This window comes from Electrophorus electricus, unplaced genomic scaffold (genome assembly GCF_041902795.1).
Source record: "Electrophorus electricus isolate QZ-2024a unplaced genomic scaffold, ASM4190279v1 Scaffold53, whole genome shotgun sequence".
Taxonomy (NCBI): domain Eukaryota; kingdom Metazoa; phylum Chordata; class Actinopteri; order Gymnotiformes; family Gymnotidae; genus Electrophorus; species Electrophorus electricus.
Genome location: NW_027658771.1, coordinates 497,973 through 514,770, shown reverse-complemented (window position 1 = coordinate 514,770; position 16,798 = coordinate 497,973). Strand labels below are relative to the sequence as shown.

Here is a 16,798-nt window from a genome sequence, read left to right as displayed (position 1 = left end):
ACACCTGAAGAGTGAAAGAGAGGATCTAGAGCGTGAAAGACAACACCTGAAGAGTGAAAGAGAGGCTCTAGAGAGAGAAAGACAACACCTGAAGGGTGAAAGAGAGAATCTTGAGAGTGAAAGACAACACCTGAAGAGTGAGAGGATCTAGAGCGTGAAAGACAACACCTGAAGAGTGAAAGAGAGGCTCTAGAGAGAGAAAGACAACACCTGAAGAGTGAAAGAGAGACTCTAGAGAGTGAAAGACAACACCTGAAGAGTGAAAGAGAGGCTCTACAGAGTGAAAAACAAAACCCAAAGTGTGAAAGAAAGAACCTGAAGACGTTATGGGACAAAGTAGTGGGGAAGAAAACTAAGCAGCAGCGCATGGGAAGAGCCATGGCTGGGGAAGCTTTGTACTGCTCAATGGGACCACACACTTCCCAAGGAGGACCAGCTAAAGAAATCAGTAGTATGCAGAAAGGTTTCCCGAGCACATAAAAAGGCTATGATTACCAACTGGCCAAAGAGACAGACGCTGTGCTTGACTACATCAGAACTATGTTTATAACCAGTCAATATGAACTTCTACCAATCCATCCAAAACCTGATAAAGGAGACCTGAATGACGATACTACTGGAACTACAAAATTACTGGGACTACTACTATTTAGCATTCTGAAAAAATAAAAATGAAAAAGTCCTCATGTTCTTTAAAAAAAAATAAATCAATAAAATGTAAAAAGCTCAAAAAGCTTTTTTAAACAATGGCAACTGTGTATTTGATTTACCTCGGAATGGGTGCAGCTGGTTCATGGCGCATGTGTTCGAGCTTTAGCCTCTGTATTTGGCATTTCAGTGCATCGAGCAGTTGAAACTATAGCAAGCAAAGGCAAAAGGAGCTGTGCGGTCGATGTTTGTGCAAGTGGTCTTCCACATAGTCCCATGCTGTGCTGGGTTTAGGGTGTGTTTGCAGGGAGAGCCCAGCGCTTACAGGCTAAGAGGATTACAGTGGAGCATTGCAGGGACTGTCAGAATACAGAGCGCGCGCGCGCGTGTGTGTGTGTGTGTGTGTGTGTTTTCTCTACACATTTGGAAGAGAGAAAACAGAGCTGTGATGTAGTTGATAAAATTGCAGGCCTGGCACAGGCTCTGCTCAGAATGGTGAGAGAGCACTGGAGGAGTTTGGGAGTTTATTAATAGCGTTTAGCTCACTACAGAAGGAGTAGATCAGGGCTTTGCTGGGAAGGATGATGATAGGGTTTGATCACACCATTTAGCACAACATTGTCATGTCCATGCTGTGCATGGTTCTAAAGAAAAGGATCTTTGTTATTCAATCCAATAAATTTCAAATTGAAATTTTCTGTTTCTCATGAATGAATGTGGACTATAGGATGGGGGGTGTCAACTGTTTGTGTGTGTGCGCGTGTGATTTAGACGGTTGAGAGAGTTGAGAGATAATGTCATGACAACGAACCAATTAAAATCAAAATTATTCACTGTGTTGACAAGAGACACACACACAAACACACACATACACAGAGAGAGAGAGAGAGAGAGAGAGAGAGAGAGAGAGAGAGAAAGAAACAAAAAGAATCACAATCAGGGCTCACCAGATCTCTCAGAGTCTCTCTGACAGGCCCTAATCCACTCTGCCAATTGAAAAACAGAAAGTAGCAGAGAGAATAGCAGTGTGGCAGTATATGAATGTGCCCCCAACAAATATATAATTCACACACACACATCTTTCACACTTACACATCCATACTCACATGTACACATGTATACACCATTGAACTACACACATCTATATTCACATGCACAAACAAATACCCCACACAAATGTTTGGTCTTTGTGCAAATTCACTTGGAGGTAGGCCAACATTCTAGATATAAAATATGTGACAATAAACATAGCCTCAGTACGTTTCATTTCATGCATTTACATCTTGATCCACACAAACACTTTCACACTCCTTTGCCTCACACTCACAAACACAAGAAACACTCGGGTGGCCTTCGGTAGCAGGAGGGATGTCAGTGCACAAAACACTGGCTTGAAATGTTTTTAACCCCCATTTCAATGAAGACCATCATACCTTGCAAGGTATAGCATTCTTTCACTCTCCTGGACAACCTCAGGCTGTTCCTGGAACCAGCAAAGCCAGTGGTTTTGGCCTCTGTCTGAAGCACAAAGGGGGTATGCAGGAGGCGTAGCAGAGCATGTCAGGAGGGTGGGCAGAGCCCTCTCCCAGCAGTGGCAGAGGAGAAAGGGCACATGGAGCACAGTGGCTACGGTTGACACCTGCAGGAGGCGACATGTGGGCAGGGCCAGTATGAGCCCACTTGGACCCATCTGCCACCACAGAAAACCCACCTGCTGTGTGTGTGTGTGTGTGTGTGCGTGCGTGTGTGTGTGTGTAGATTTGTTGACATTGTTCATGAGTCAGTGAATCATGTTTTTGGTGGATAACTGTTATTCAGGGATATCCCACCATTGGGAGTGGACAATTAGGGGTGCTGGAGTAGGAAGGTATTTGTAGAACATTCCTGTTGTAGGCCTTCCTATAGTGTTTAACTGATTTCCATAACTGAAATACATTATAATGTTTAAAAGTTTAGAAACGTGAGCATAATACTCCAGAAGATGTAGCGTCCTGGTGTGTGAATGAGTAGTAATCTTTCTGAAACAATACGTTTGATTTAATTCTCGTTTTCATTTCCTTGTGGATTGTATTATTTTTGAAACATTTGATTCAAAATTAAGAAATAGTGCAAAAATGTGAAAAAGCACTACAGGATGCATCTTGAATAAACGAAAACCTCGACCAGATGTTGTAAACTTAGAACAGTAATTATGTTCTAAGAATGTTGATAAAAAAGAACAGGAATTTACAATATATACATTTGCCTGCATAGTATCCCAAGTGTTCCATCGACTGCACTCTTCTGGATGAGGATCTCGGATGTTGTTCCTGGGATCTGCTGGAGCCACTCTCCCAGTTTGATGGTCATCGTCCCTAAAACCCTGGTGCTCTGATTGCTACCAGAGCCAGTGTTTCCTCTTCTTTTAGCGTCTCATGTTCCTTGTTGCTGATGTTGCTATCTCTTGGGATTGCTACATCCGTCACTATGGCTCTTTTCTGCTGTTTATCCATCACTATTATGTCTGGTGGTTTAGCTATTACCATCTTTTAAACAATTTTCTGGTATACGATGTCTTATCAAACATAACCCATCCACACTCTAAGAGCATCCACACCATCATCAATCAAATTCTTGGTCTGACCAGCTGTCACTACTACACAGACATACACAGAGACAGAGCGAGAGAGAAGAAGGATGAAAGTGAACAGAGCAACAAATGAAAAGAACCAAACACCATCAATTCTTACCTACCTCAACCCTCTCAGTTTACAGAACAAGCAAATGTGAGAACTGTGACTCACCATTCCCCCCCACCACCTGGAGCTCAGGATACTTCTGTTTAATGTAGTTAATCATGCTGATCTGAAACACCGAGTTTCCCTGAGATGAGTCCTAAAACAATAGACACAGCCTTCAGACCAAATTCACTATGTCCAATCACAGTCCTGTGTTACACAGCCTCATAGCAAAAATAGTTTGTCATTTGATTCAGGCACCATACTCAGGATGGAGACTAATCCCACTCCCTTTAGGACCTTAAGACCTACCAGCACCACCACGTCCACTCCTGCCTGCACGAGCAGGTCCAGCCGGTACTTGTCATCCTCACGGGTAACGATGGCAGCGCCACACAGCAGCTGTTTGCGGGAGTCTTTAGAGGCCAGAGGGTAGTCTCTGTTCTTCTTCAGATCAGTGCGAGCAATTATAGCCACCAGCTCATCACTGTCGTTCACAATGGGCAGTTTACCTGCAATCAACAAGCGTCCCCACGACCGACCCGTTACTCAGAGAAGAAGTGGAGAAGTGAAAATAACCTTTCAAAGTCCTTTAGAAGCAGTTTCACTTCTCAAGCTGAAAAGATGAAGAATCAGACCTTTTTTTGCTGCACTGCAGGATGTCATTGGCCTCTTTGAGTGTAACACCTGCTGGTGCAACCACTAAATCTTCCCTCTTTGTCATTGCCTGGCAAATATCACAAATAAATCACAAAAAGATGTGAGTTTAAAGAATGTGATTTTATACACACACACACACACACACACACACACACACACACACACACACTTATATATATATACACATTTTTTTATATATATATATATATATATATATATATATATATATATATATATATATATATATATATATATATATATATATATATATATATATATTGCCCTCTTTCACACACTGACACAGAAATATCACAATTTCATGATAGTTCTATTCCACCTATATTTTTAAGCATTGTATGTCATATGTGATTCATTTGTGTTTTTAAAAACCTTTTGTATATTGTATGTACAATCAAAGATGAATCACAAACCTCCTCCAACAGCCGGTCATAGTCCTTCTCTGAGAGGAAGTCAATGTCTCGTGACGTCACGATTCCCACAAGCTTGCTGCCCATCTTGCCGGTTTCGGTGACAGGGATTCCAGAGAAGCCGTGTCGCACCTTGGCCTCAAACACATCTCCGACCGTGTGCTGTGGACTCATCACCACCGGATCCGTGATGAAGCCCTGCTCGAATTTCTGCCATGACACCATATATTGCTCTGCTGATGAGAGGCCTCAGGGAAGCTTGTGTGTAAATCTGCATGTTCAACGTGTTGTTCATTATATTCCTATTAAGACAATTCACTGAAAGTTTGACACCTTAACTTTCCGGACTTCATTTGCTTGGAACTCTGGGGTGCAATTGTGATGGATGATCCCAATACCGCCCATGAGCTGTAATACAAAATCACAGAAAGCTAAATGGAAAAGCAACAGGACTTCATGGTTTTGAGTGTGTGGGGGATACTCACGGCCATAGCGATGGCCATGGAGGATTCAGTCACAGTACCCATGGGGGAGGAAATAAGCGGCGTCTTCAGGGTTATCTTCCGGGTCAGAGCACAGGTCAGATCCTGAATGACAGACGCAAATGGTAACAGAAAGGAACCAATGTTCTACAGAACAATTATCTTTGTTTATGTTCATGCTTGTATTTTCATACAGACTATGCATTGCACAAAGATAAGAACAGTTTGGGGTGTTACTTTGGACAGCTTTCACATATGCACACATCTCTATCCCATTATTAATTTGACTTCAAGTGACTTGGATGTGCTCATTCAAAGCACAAATATTGCTGTTTTTATAAGCAGGGCATCAGTTTAATCTCCCTGTGGTAAGACAGACAAAAACATCCTACGTTCTCTCCCACATTCTAGCACACACACACACAAAATGTAACACCAAATATAAATACCACAATATATACTATCCCATATCCATTACACATGGGAATTTTGGTTCGTGCCTCCCTCACACTGTCATACACACACACACACACACCCACACACCCCTCAGCCTCTCTGCCTGTGACAACACACCCTATGCACCTGGGATGCCAACACCACCTATTTTGCACATCTTATTTGCACTCCTTCATCCCTCTCTTACACTATGCCACACTCCACCCTCTGTTGTAGTCGTGTTCGCACTACATGGCAACTGACTCAGCTCCTCCATCTCACTGAAGGTAGAGGAGACCGCCAGCTCACTAATTAATTAGGAAGATCCCGCCCCCTCCACTAAATCATTACTAGATGTGCTGTATTTACTGAAACACACATACTGGTAAGCCCTTATGGGGCATGTCAGGAAACCTGCTGAGCTGTTTTGGTGCATTTTGCAAAAGTACTCACCACTTCATCTGAGGTAAAGTCAATGAAGCCAGGCAGGATCAGAAAATCACTGAATCAAAGACCACAGAACAAACAAACAAAGAAAAACTGATACTAAAAATACATTATACTAACAACCTAGCAAATACAAGTCACATCAGAAGTAGATGTACGCTAAAGAAAGGCTATTCTGTCTGTGCTCTCATGTAAACAGAGTTAAAACGTAAGCGTTTTACTGATCCGCGGATCGAAATATTTATCCAGTGGGTGTTGGCCGAGGATGCTAAAGCTATTTCTATTCGTTACGCTTTGCCCTTTCTCCATTTCGACGTGCTATCCTTTTATTCGGGAGAGCCGATGTCTCGCATTCGCAGCATGCAAACAACAACCGTCATTATCGTACTCAAGTAGTACACACGGATTTAGTGTGATATACTTCCAAGACTGAACAATGATGCTTTATTCTTAGTGAATGTGAATGAAAATCCCGCTTCTCGGGTTACTCACAAGACGATAGCGTCGCGTACTTCAGACAACAAAAAACGACGTCAAGGAACACAGCTGGTCTTCATCTGCGACCGTTACAGACTAGCCTCTGTGGCATCTCTCAAAGTCAAGCGAAAGTCTAGCCCTTAGCTAAATCACCCAGAATCACAGTTGGAGTTTACACATTTTAAAGACTCGACCTGCTCAGTTTGAGAAAACTCTCATCCTCTCAACGTGGTGGATGACGACGGGACATTTTAAGGGCGCTCACGTCTCTCAGCTCCGGCATGGAACTGAAATACTGATAGTGCGTTTCAGTTGGATTTGGATGTGAAGTGAGAGAGAACAGACGGGCGATGCGCCTTTGTTTTACTGTCCACGCTATTAGCTGGCCAGCCCAGTTCAGGTCTGACGTGTGAAATTTACGTTTGGATGAGACAAAAATGTTTTTGACTTGGGTTGAAATAATCATCTTGCTTATAAAAGGAGGACGTGATGTAGCAAATCCACACAATCGTTTTGAAGCCGTGGTCAGGCTGCCCAATACTCAACTTTATTATGTTATTCACAAAGGATCTGACACAGCCCCCAACTGAGCTTTAAACACCTGGAAGTTAATTTAGTCCATTCTGTAAATTGAAATGTACAGAGATATGGGTCTGTAAAACAAATGGAATGTGATGCTTTTGAGCATTGCTATGGCAAAATGTTTTCATATCTGTTCTACAACACAGATTATATCGGTCTTGATAATATAATTCTTAATCAGATTTATGGTCCTTTTTACTCTGATGACATGGGAATGTTAATATGATGGGCAAAGAAGGCAAGCAGTTATATTTGAGTAGTGCTGGACATTATAAATGAGTAAACATCACTATTTACACATTAGGACATTTTATTATACTATGACATGACTGTATTTCTCTGTAGAGACTGTAAATGTATAGGTCTATTTTATGTGATGATAATCCCCGAAAGGAATGTGTTCTTCTGAGACCAACAATATGGAATTGGGCTAAAATTGCACATCACTGAGAACCCAACCCAGTCTGTGCAACAGTTTAAAAGTACACAATCCAAAAGAAAAATAAAGTCCACTCCTAATGAACTTGTTTAGTGACACTAACGTTAACCTAGTGATGCAAACATGGTTAATTTTGCTGATCAGCACTCCTTTGAAACTGTAGGAGTCTCACCTCTCTGGTTCGTAGCCAGCCTGGATGCGCGTGGCGCTGTAGCGCTGAGCTGCAGTCTCATGCCCATGAGATGTGTTGTGGCCAAATGGCCCCTGGTGCTCAGGGTCGCGAGGCGACAGCTGCAATCTGGCTGGCTCTGTGTCGCCCACAATGAGGCGGTAGTCGATCTGGTAGCTGTCGTGCTTGCCATTGGCAAAGTGCTCATAGACATGGCCCTCAATGTAAGCGATGTCCAGTACTCCAATCCTCCTCTACAACCCTGCGTGAGCTGACGCCCCGGGCCTCCGCCCACCTCCCCTCTCCACCTGCACCACAGAGCGGCTCCTGGGACACTGCGTGCGCATTCACCAGTGGTTGTGCTGGAGCCACGCACACAATCCAAGTTTGTTCCTCAGATCGAGATGGAGAGCTTTCTCTTAGCTGAGGAGCAGAGTAAGAGATTCATCCAACATGCATCATACAAGCAGCAGCTGAATCAGGTAGAATGAAATACGGCTCTGATAGAGGCTTCGTCCCAAACAAAATAAAGCTACTGGGTGTCTTGGTAAGACTCTGTAAGTGGTGATCCCTAAAAAGGCCTGTCTGCTGCCATTGGACTACTGTTTTCTCTAAAGTGCTGTCTGGAATGTTGTCAGAGACAACATTCAGAGGGATTGGGAAGGAAAGCCTCTTAGTCACTACCTGTACTGCCCTCATTGCCATTGAAATATAACAAGGTTACAGTCAAGCTCTGAAGCTTCACTCAACACTCTGCCCTACCGCCTTTAATGCTCATAAAGTAGGAGTTTGCAGAATTTGTTTGTTGTTATGCTACACACTAAATGCATGGCACACAAATGTTTGATGCAGCAAAATGTCAGTGCTTTTTTAACAAAGGAGAAATGAGCACATAAGCACCTTCCCTATATTATGTGAAGATGGATAATAAAATGATAACAGGTGTATCTATTTGTTGTTCTTATTTTAATATTCACATCAGGCTTGTGATTTTGCAAGGAAATTGTAAAATAAATGTTCCTAGTGTTCTAGGGTTACTCTCCTGGGCTCATATTCTAATACAGGTGTGATAAGAACTTATATTTCTAAAAGAAACAATCTTTAAGAAACAACTGCATTTGCATAAAGGATTTATCTTTTATCTTAATGCTTTAATGTTTTAGTGTGCTAATGTCTGATTTTAAGTACACTTAGTTAAAAAGGCTACCACAAGTACTGTTCAAGTTCAAGTTCAAGTTTGGTTTATTCGTCACATACATAGTCATACACAGCATAACTCGCAGTGAAATGGTGGAGAGTGCTCTGTCCAAACTGAGGAAAAGAAAACAGGGGTGCATAGAGAAATATAGACATTCTCTATATGTGAAATATATATATGCAAAGATAAATATATATATTCTATGTATGTACAAAATATATTAACAATGTATGTACAATATATGTATATTATGATTATATACACAATGTACAATGTATATGGTTGTGTATATATGTACACAATCTACAGAATGTACAGATCCATTTCGTATAATAACATATCTACAGTTGTTGTGTAACAAGGTCATTGAATATAAATATATATATACAGATATACAGTTATGTTACATTGTGGTGGTGGTCCCCACAGTTTATCAGTTTCCCTGATTCAGGGCCCGAATGGCCTGTGGGAAGAAGCTGCTCTTCAGCCTCTCTGTCTTGGTCTTCAGGGAGCGAAAGCGCCTCCCTGACCTCAACAGAGAGAAGAGTCTATTGTTGGGATGGGTGGGGTCCTTCACAATCCTCCTGGCCTTGGTCTGGCACCGCTTGTAGTAGATGGTCTGCAGGTCAGGAAGTTCCGTGTGAGTGATGCGCTCTGCTGAACGCACTACCCTTTGGAGTGCTTGTCTGTCCTGCTTGGTGCTATTCCCAAACCAGACTGTGATGTTCCCCGTGAGGATGCTCTCGATAGTGCAGGTATAGAAGTTCCGCAGTACCTTGGAGGGCAGTCTGAAGGACAGGTCCTGCGAGATGTGAACACCAAGGTACCTGAAACTATCTACTCTCTCCACCGTGGTTCCACTGATCCTCACAGGTTGGTAGTGCCGCTCCTGCTTCTTGCTGCAATCCACGATCAGCTCCTTTGTCTTACTGACGTTTAGGAGGAGATAATTTTCCTGGCGCCAGTTTTCCAGGTGTTTAATCCAGGTAGGCCCTCTCGTCGTTGTCCGAGATCAGACCCATGACAACGGTGTCGTCAGCAAACTTGACAATGATGGTGGAGCTGGAAGTGGCTGTGCAGTCGTAGGTGTACAGTGAGTAGAGCAGGGGGCTTAGGACACAACCCTGAGGAGCTCCAGTGCTGAGGGTGAGGGTGGATGAGGCGCAGTTGCCCACCCGTACTGATTGTGGTCTGTCTGTTAGGAAGTTGGAGATCCAGTCGCACAGGGATGTATGCAGTCCTAGATCCCCCAACTTAGTAGTGAGTAGGGAGGGGATGATAGTGTTAAATGCTGAACTGTAGTCGACAAATAGCATTTTAACATAATTTCCCCTCCCTTCGTCCAGGTGAGTCGGTGTAGTGTGGAGCAGATGTGCAATTGCATCGTCAGTGGAGCGGTTGTGGCGGTATGCAAACTGCAGTGGGTCCATGGAGGCTGGCAGTGAAGATGTGATGAAGTCTCCGACTAGCTTTTTAAAGCACTTCATCACGACTGATGTGAGGGCGACAGGTCGGTAGTCATTGAGGTCGGAGGGTCGAGGTTTCTTCGGGACGGGGACGATGGTGGATCGCTTGAAGCTGGACGGGACGATACCGAGCGTCAGGGAGAGATTGAAGATGTCGGTGAATACCGGGGCTAGCTGATCTGCGCAGGCTTTGAGGACCCTCCCGCAGATACCGTCTGCTCCCATCGCCTTCCTGGTATTCACCCTTTTAAACACTCTTCTCACGTCACTCTCCGTGACGATGAGAGGGCGCTGTTCTATGGTGCGCCCCGCGCATGTGCCATTGGCTGCGCCGATAGTGCCATTAGCACTAGCGCTGCTAGCATTAGTGCTGTTAGCACTAGCGCTGCTAGCATTAGCGCTGCTAGCATTAGCGCCGTTAGCATTAGCGCTGCTAGATGTAGCCTCGAAGCGAGCGAAGAATGTATTCAGCTCGTTCGCCAGAGACTCATCCGCACTCATCAGTCCGGAGGGTGGGCTCCTGTAGTCCGTGATCGTCCGTAGTCCCTGCCACAGGGATCTAGAGCCACTCCGCTGTCACTAAATATTAACTAGTTTCAACTTTGCTAATAGTTCTACTGATTTTCATAATTTTCTTCTTCTTTCCATTTGTTGAACATTAAACAGCTCTGTTTCATCTTCTCTCTCTCTCTCTCTCTCTCTCTCTCTCTCTCTCTCTCTCTCTCTCTCTCTCTCTCTCTCTCTCTCTCTCTCTCTCTCTCTCTCTCGAAGCTCCGCCTTGTGGTTTTAATATGCTCATCCACAATTCAATATAGAGCTCTACAGTCTATATCTGCACAGAGCTGATGAGTTTATAAAAGTCCACACTGCAAAATGTGCATAGTACTGACGTTTACATTACAATGCTCTGTCCAGTCATGCCAAAGCCAGTTTTCTTTCAATTCAATGTATGTACATGAATTACTTGAAGACATGAATAGAAATCTATAGAGGCATTACTCATTATGTCATGACCCTGTTATCTATTAGAAACCCACAATTTATCTGAATTAATTATTCATAAATAAATTGTCAGTTTCATGTCCATTCAGATTTCAGTGGAGATCAGCAGGGGTCTATTGCTGTGTATTATTATTCATAACACTGTGCCTGCAAACTGTGAGAACAGACACACACAGGTTATTTTCCAGTCCTTGAGTGCTTTTGTGGCACTGCTTGACAGTTGGTGGAGTGTTCCCTAAAAGAGCCACTGAGCATGATGGATTCGGTAGTAGGAGTTTAGTGAGCAGAGAGGACGAAGACTTACGAGTGCAGGCCATGAACACCCCCCTCCACCTGAGCAGACATGGTCCTCTTCTCAAACTTCAGCTCTCCAGAGTACATCATAGAGCTACACTCAACATAGAAAATGACATTACACACAAGCATTCACTCACACACAGCTTCCTCTCTTCCATTTTCTGCTGACCTTCCAAAGAACCCTTGAAGCTATAAAAGATAAGAAAGACCATAAATAGAAATGTGTTTGTAGACAAAATATATCCTAGCATTTGAAAAACTGATGTTTTTCAGTGTACATGAAAAGGGAAGTAGATTCATCTTAACCCACATCTTGTTTTTTCAAGTTTCAAGTTTGGTTTATTTGTCACATACATAGTCTTACACAGTACAACACGCAGTGAAATGTCTGGTAGATGAGTAGATGAGTACTGCTGTTGAGCCTTCTTACAATGACAATGGTTTTATTTAAGCCCTATTCAGTAATTACACAACACTGAAACACTGTTCAAAATTGTAGTTTCAAATAATATATAATGACTACTACATATGTAAAATATATAATAAGTTTTGGAAATCTGGGCTGGCAATGAGACCACAGAGGACTGTAAATGCACTTTTTTCACTGTGTGTCAGCCAAGTGAAATGTGTATGAGTAAGGGCCGATCACAGCTGGACACACACACGCACACGCACGCACACACACACACACACACACACACACACACACACACACACACACACACACACACACACACACACACACACACACACACACACACACACACACACACACACACACACAGACAGACACACACCAGGATGAGAGGAACAGGTCACTTAGCTGGTGATGATGTCAGCACCAGTGAAGTCTATGCTGAGGTCAAAACCCTTAGCTTCTTCCTGAACCTAATATTTCAGATGGAACATTAATGAAGACAATTGACATTTGTGAGACGTAAACCAACCACGTCACATTAAACACATCCTCATCTGTGATTCTAAACCAAACATTGCAGATACTGAGTTATAAAGAATCTGTAGTAATGCTACACAGATGACAACAAAGCATATAATTCAATAAGACCCTCCCTCTCTCTCTCTCTCTCTCTCTCTCTCTCTCTCTCTCTCTCTCTCTCTCTCTCTCTCAGAGAGGGAGACATCTGTTGATGAGCTAGTGCCAGGCTGGCTGAGGGCCTGATGAAGAGTCCTTGCTCCTCTACCTCTCAGTGTGTATATTACAGTAGCGAACAGAGGGGTTCTCCATCTTCATTCATTAGTCTCCTGCGCTCTGTCTTTTGGCCCCAGCCCCCATGCCCCTTGACGAAGCCTATTTCCTAGAGGCCTTCTTTTCACACCCATGACATGATGACATCATTGCTGTGCTCCAGTCTTTGTGAGACACTGCTGCCCCATACAATTCATATACAGTCAGCATCTGCCTATTTCATTTCATATCAATTTATACTGTTTATTACTGCAGGTTAGAAGTCCTAATCAATTTAACCTCTTTTCTTAATCATCTCTAGCAGGGCAAGAATCCGCAGTGCCTGCAGATCACTTTTTTCCCCAAATAAATAATATTTTGAACAAAATATTACATTTATTTTTCCAAGAGTGTCAAAGAGTTGAAATTACAACATTTTTAATGAGGGCTAAACTTATTTCTCGCTTAAAAGTTTCTCACTTAAAAATATCTTGATACAAATTCTGATATTAGTGCAACTACTGACTTGGCCCTCTATGCTTTGAGAGTGTTTTTTCTAATATTTTAGTTCTGAATTTTGAATCACTGAGATGCAATGGAGACCAGTGATACACCCTGACCAACGTTCTGTCTGCCCTTACCATGCTGACCCATCTGTTCCAATACTATGGCTACTGCTACATACTGACATGCCCTCCATCTCCTTCTTTCAAAACTGAATGACAAAAGGAGCCTAAAACGTGTGTGTGTGTGTGTGTACACTGACTATTTGCCTTTGTTTGTTTTATCATGTATGCATGTGTGCATCTTTTCATTGCAAAATCTGATGTGTGTGTAGTCTTAAATAGCATCTCATATGGAAGGTAAACACATACTTTCAGAGTTAGACTAATTTGACTGAAACACTAATCAATATCTTAACATTGTTTAACTGCAAAAGTGTATAAATGGTTTTGATAACCACTGAAAAGATATGGAATGATGAAATGTATGTATGGCCATTCTAATGTACTACTGACCAATCATTCTCTGCCTCAGGAAGTGTCCTTAATCTCTTATCCAACTCTCTGAGAAAAGGAGAGTGATAGAGAGACACAGACAAAGAAATATGTAAATGTGCAAAGTAAATGTGTGTATCTTGCTTATGGTCAAAGAAAGAAATCTAATAATTCTGTACTAGACAAATGTGACAGATTTACTTAGAGAAGTAAAATAGTTTGAGGAGTTCAGAGTTTTAATAGTGTTGCAGAAGAACAACAAAAACATTGCCTGAATTTCAGAATCCCAGAAAACAGGCACAGAAAATTTGAGAGCAGACTGCTAAATTCAACTAAACAATCCAAAAGAGCAGGGGGAGCAGTGCCAGTACCAGACAGCGATGGCGCAGGTCGGGACACTCTCTATGATGCTGTTGCAGACCAGATCAGGATGACGGACATGCTGTCCTTCTTCAGTCTCCTCAGGAAGCAGAGCTTTCTTCACTAAGGAAAAAGTGCTCAGGGACCATGAGAGATTGATTGTGATTTTAAGAGAGTGTATGTTCTCACTCTTCACTGTATGTATTAGGGTGTGAGGCATTTGCATCCTTCTGTAGTCCACAGTCATCTCTTTTGTCTTTTTGACAACCAGAGAAAGGCATGTCTGGAGAGACTGTGACAAAGGCTTTGACTTCTTTAATTATTTCTGTATTGTTTTTCATGGTATAAATAAAATGTAAAAAGGCAAATCTAAAGCAAACATATGAATCTAATTAATCTAATTAAGGCTAAAGTGAAAACAAAGCAAGCCCACAATAGTTTATTCTATTCTATTCTATTCTGTGTGATGACAATGGAATTGTCAACAAAACCAAAACTGTGATGTCATAATATCACTGACCATTGTCGTAATAGCTATTCTTATAATCTGCTTGACAAAGGTAAAATTGGTCAGTCTGTTGACAGAAATGGGAGGTTGCAGCAGCAAAATGCAGTTCTGCTGCTCTCACAGAAGATCTTCGAAGAAGAAGAAAACGAAGATTTTGTTGGACAGGAACACACAAAAAGCAATGAGTAGATTGCAACAAGAACTACCTGACAGAGTAGATACGAAGGAAATTAGAAAACGACACTGTGTTAAAATTGGAAAATTTGAGGAGGAATGTAGTGGGAAGGAGTTGGAGGAGAAGCAGAAGGAGACAAAAAATGAACAGAGTGAAAGATGGCACCTGAAGAGTGAAAGAGAGGATCTAGAGAGTGAAAGACAACACCTGAAGGGTGAAAGAGAGAATCTTGAGAGTGAAAGACAACACCTGAAGAGTGAAAGAGAGGATCTAGAGCGTGAAAGACAACACCTGAAGAGTGAAAGAGGCTCTAGAGAGAGAAAGACAACACCTGAAGGGTGAAAGAGAGAATCTTGAGAGTGAAAGACAACACCTGAAGAGTGAAAGAGAGGATCTAGAGCGTGAAAGACAACACCTGAAGAGTGAAAGAGAGGCTCTGGAGAGAGAAAGACAACACCTGAAGGGTGAAAGAGAGAATCTTGAGAGTGAAAGACAACACCTGAAGAGTGAAAGAGAGGCTCTAGAGAGTGAAAACCAAAACCCAAAGTGTGAAAGAAAGAACCTGAAGACGTTATGGGACAAAGTAGTGGGGAAGAAAACTAAGCAGCAGCGCATGGGGAGAGCCATGGCTTTGGAAGCTTTGTACTGCTCAAAGGGACCACACACTTCCCAAGGAGGACCAGCTAAAGAAATCGGTAGTATGCAGAAAGGTTTCCCGAGCACATAAAAAGGCTATGATTACCAACTGGCCAAAGAGACAGACGCTGTGCTTGACTACATCAGAACTATGTTTATAACCAGTCAATATGAACTTCTACCAATCCATCCAAAACCTGATAAAGGAGACCTGAATGACGATACTACTGGAACTACAAAATTACTGGGACTACTACTATTTAGCATTCTGAAAAAATAAAAATGAAAAAGTCCTCATGTTCTTTAAAAAAAATAAATCAATAAAATGTAAAAAGCTCAAAAAGCTTTTTTAAACATTGGCAACTGTGTATTTGATTTACCTCGGAATGGGTGCAGCTGGTTCATGGCGCATGTGTTCGAGCTTTAGCCTCTGTATTTGGCATTTCAGTGCATCGAGCAGTTGAAACTATAGCAAGCAAAGGCAAAAGGAGCTGTGCGGTCCATGTTTGTGCAAGTGGTCTTCCACATAGTCCCATGCTGTGCTGGGTTTAGGGTGTGTTTGCAGGGAGAGCCCAGCGCTTACAGGCTAAGAGGATTACAGTGGAGCATTGCAGGGACTGTCAGAATACAGAGCGCGCGCGCGCGTGTGTGTGTGTGTGTGTTTTCTCTACACATTTGGAAGAGAGAAAACAGCTGTGATGTAGTTGATAAAATTGCAGGCCTGGCACAGGCTCTGCTCAGAATGGTGAGAGAGCACTGGAGGAGTTTGGGAGTTTATTAATAGCGTTTAGCTCACTACAGAAGGAGTAGATCAGGGCTTTGCTGGGAAGGATGATGATAGGGTTTGATCACACCATTTAGCACAACATTGTCATGTCCATGCTGTGCATGGTTCTAAAGAAAAGGATCTTTGTTATTCAATCCAATAAATTTCAAATTCAAATTTTCTGTTTCTCATGAATGAATGTGGACTATAGGATGGGGGGTGTCAACTGTTTGTGTGTGTGCGCGTGTGATTTAGACGGTTGAGAGAGTTGAGAGATAATGTCATGACAACGAACCAATTAAAATCAAAATTATTCACACTGTGTTGACAAGAGACACACACACAAACACATACATACACAGAGAGAGAGAGAGAGAGAGAGAGAGAGAGAAACAAAAATAATCACAATCAGGGCTCACCAGATCTCTCAGAGTCTCTCTGACAGGCCCTAATCCACTCCGCCAATTGAAAAACAGAAAGTAGCAGAGAGAATAGCAGTGTGGCAGTATATGAATGTGCCCCCAACAAATATATAATTCACACACACACACACACACACATCTTTCACACTTACACATCCATACTCACATGTACACATGTATACACCATTGAACTACACACATCTATATTCACATGCACAAACAAACACCCCACACAAATGTTTGATCTTTGTGCAAATTCACTTGGAGGTAGGCCAACATTCTAGACATAAAATATGTGAC

The 16,798-nt window shown here is 42.4% G+C and overlaps 2 long non-coding RNA genes across 3 annotated transcripts in view; one reads left to right on the top strand and one right to left on the bottom strand.

The window, feature by feature from the left end:
• LOC145656170 (uncharacterized) overlaps nucleotides 1–16,798 on the top strand; it is a 541,800-nt gene that overhangs the window by 61,617 nt on the left and 463,385 nt on the right. The window lies entirely within an intron of this gene.
• LOC145656174 (uncharacterized) lies at nucleotides 669–3,523 on the bottom strand. The gene is made up of 2 exons (XR_014121871.1): nucleotides 3,432–3,523; nucleotides 669–3,283 (listed from the first exon to the last, which is right to left on the bottom strand). It is a non-coding gene; the product is annotated as an uncharacterized LOC145656174 (long non-coding RNA).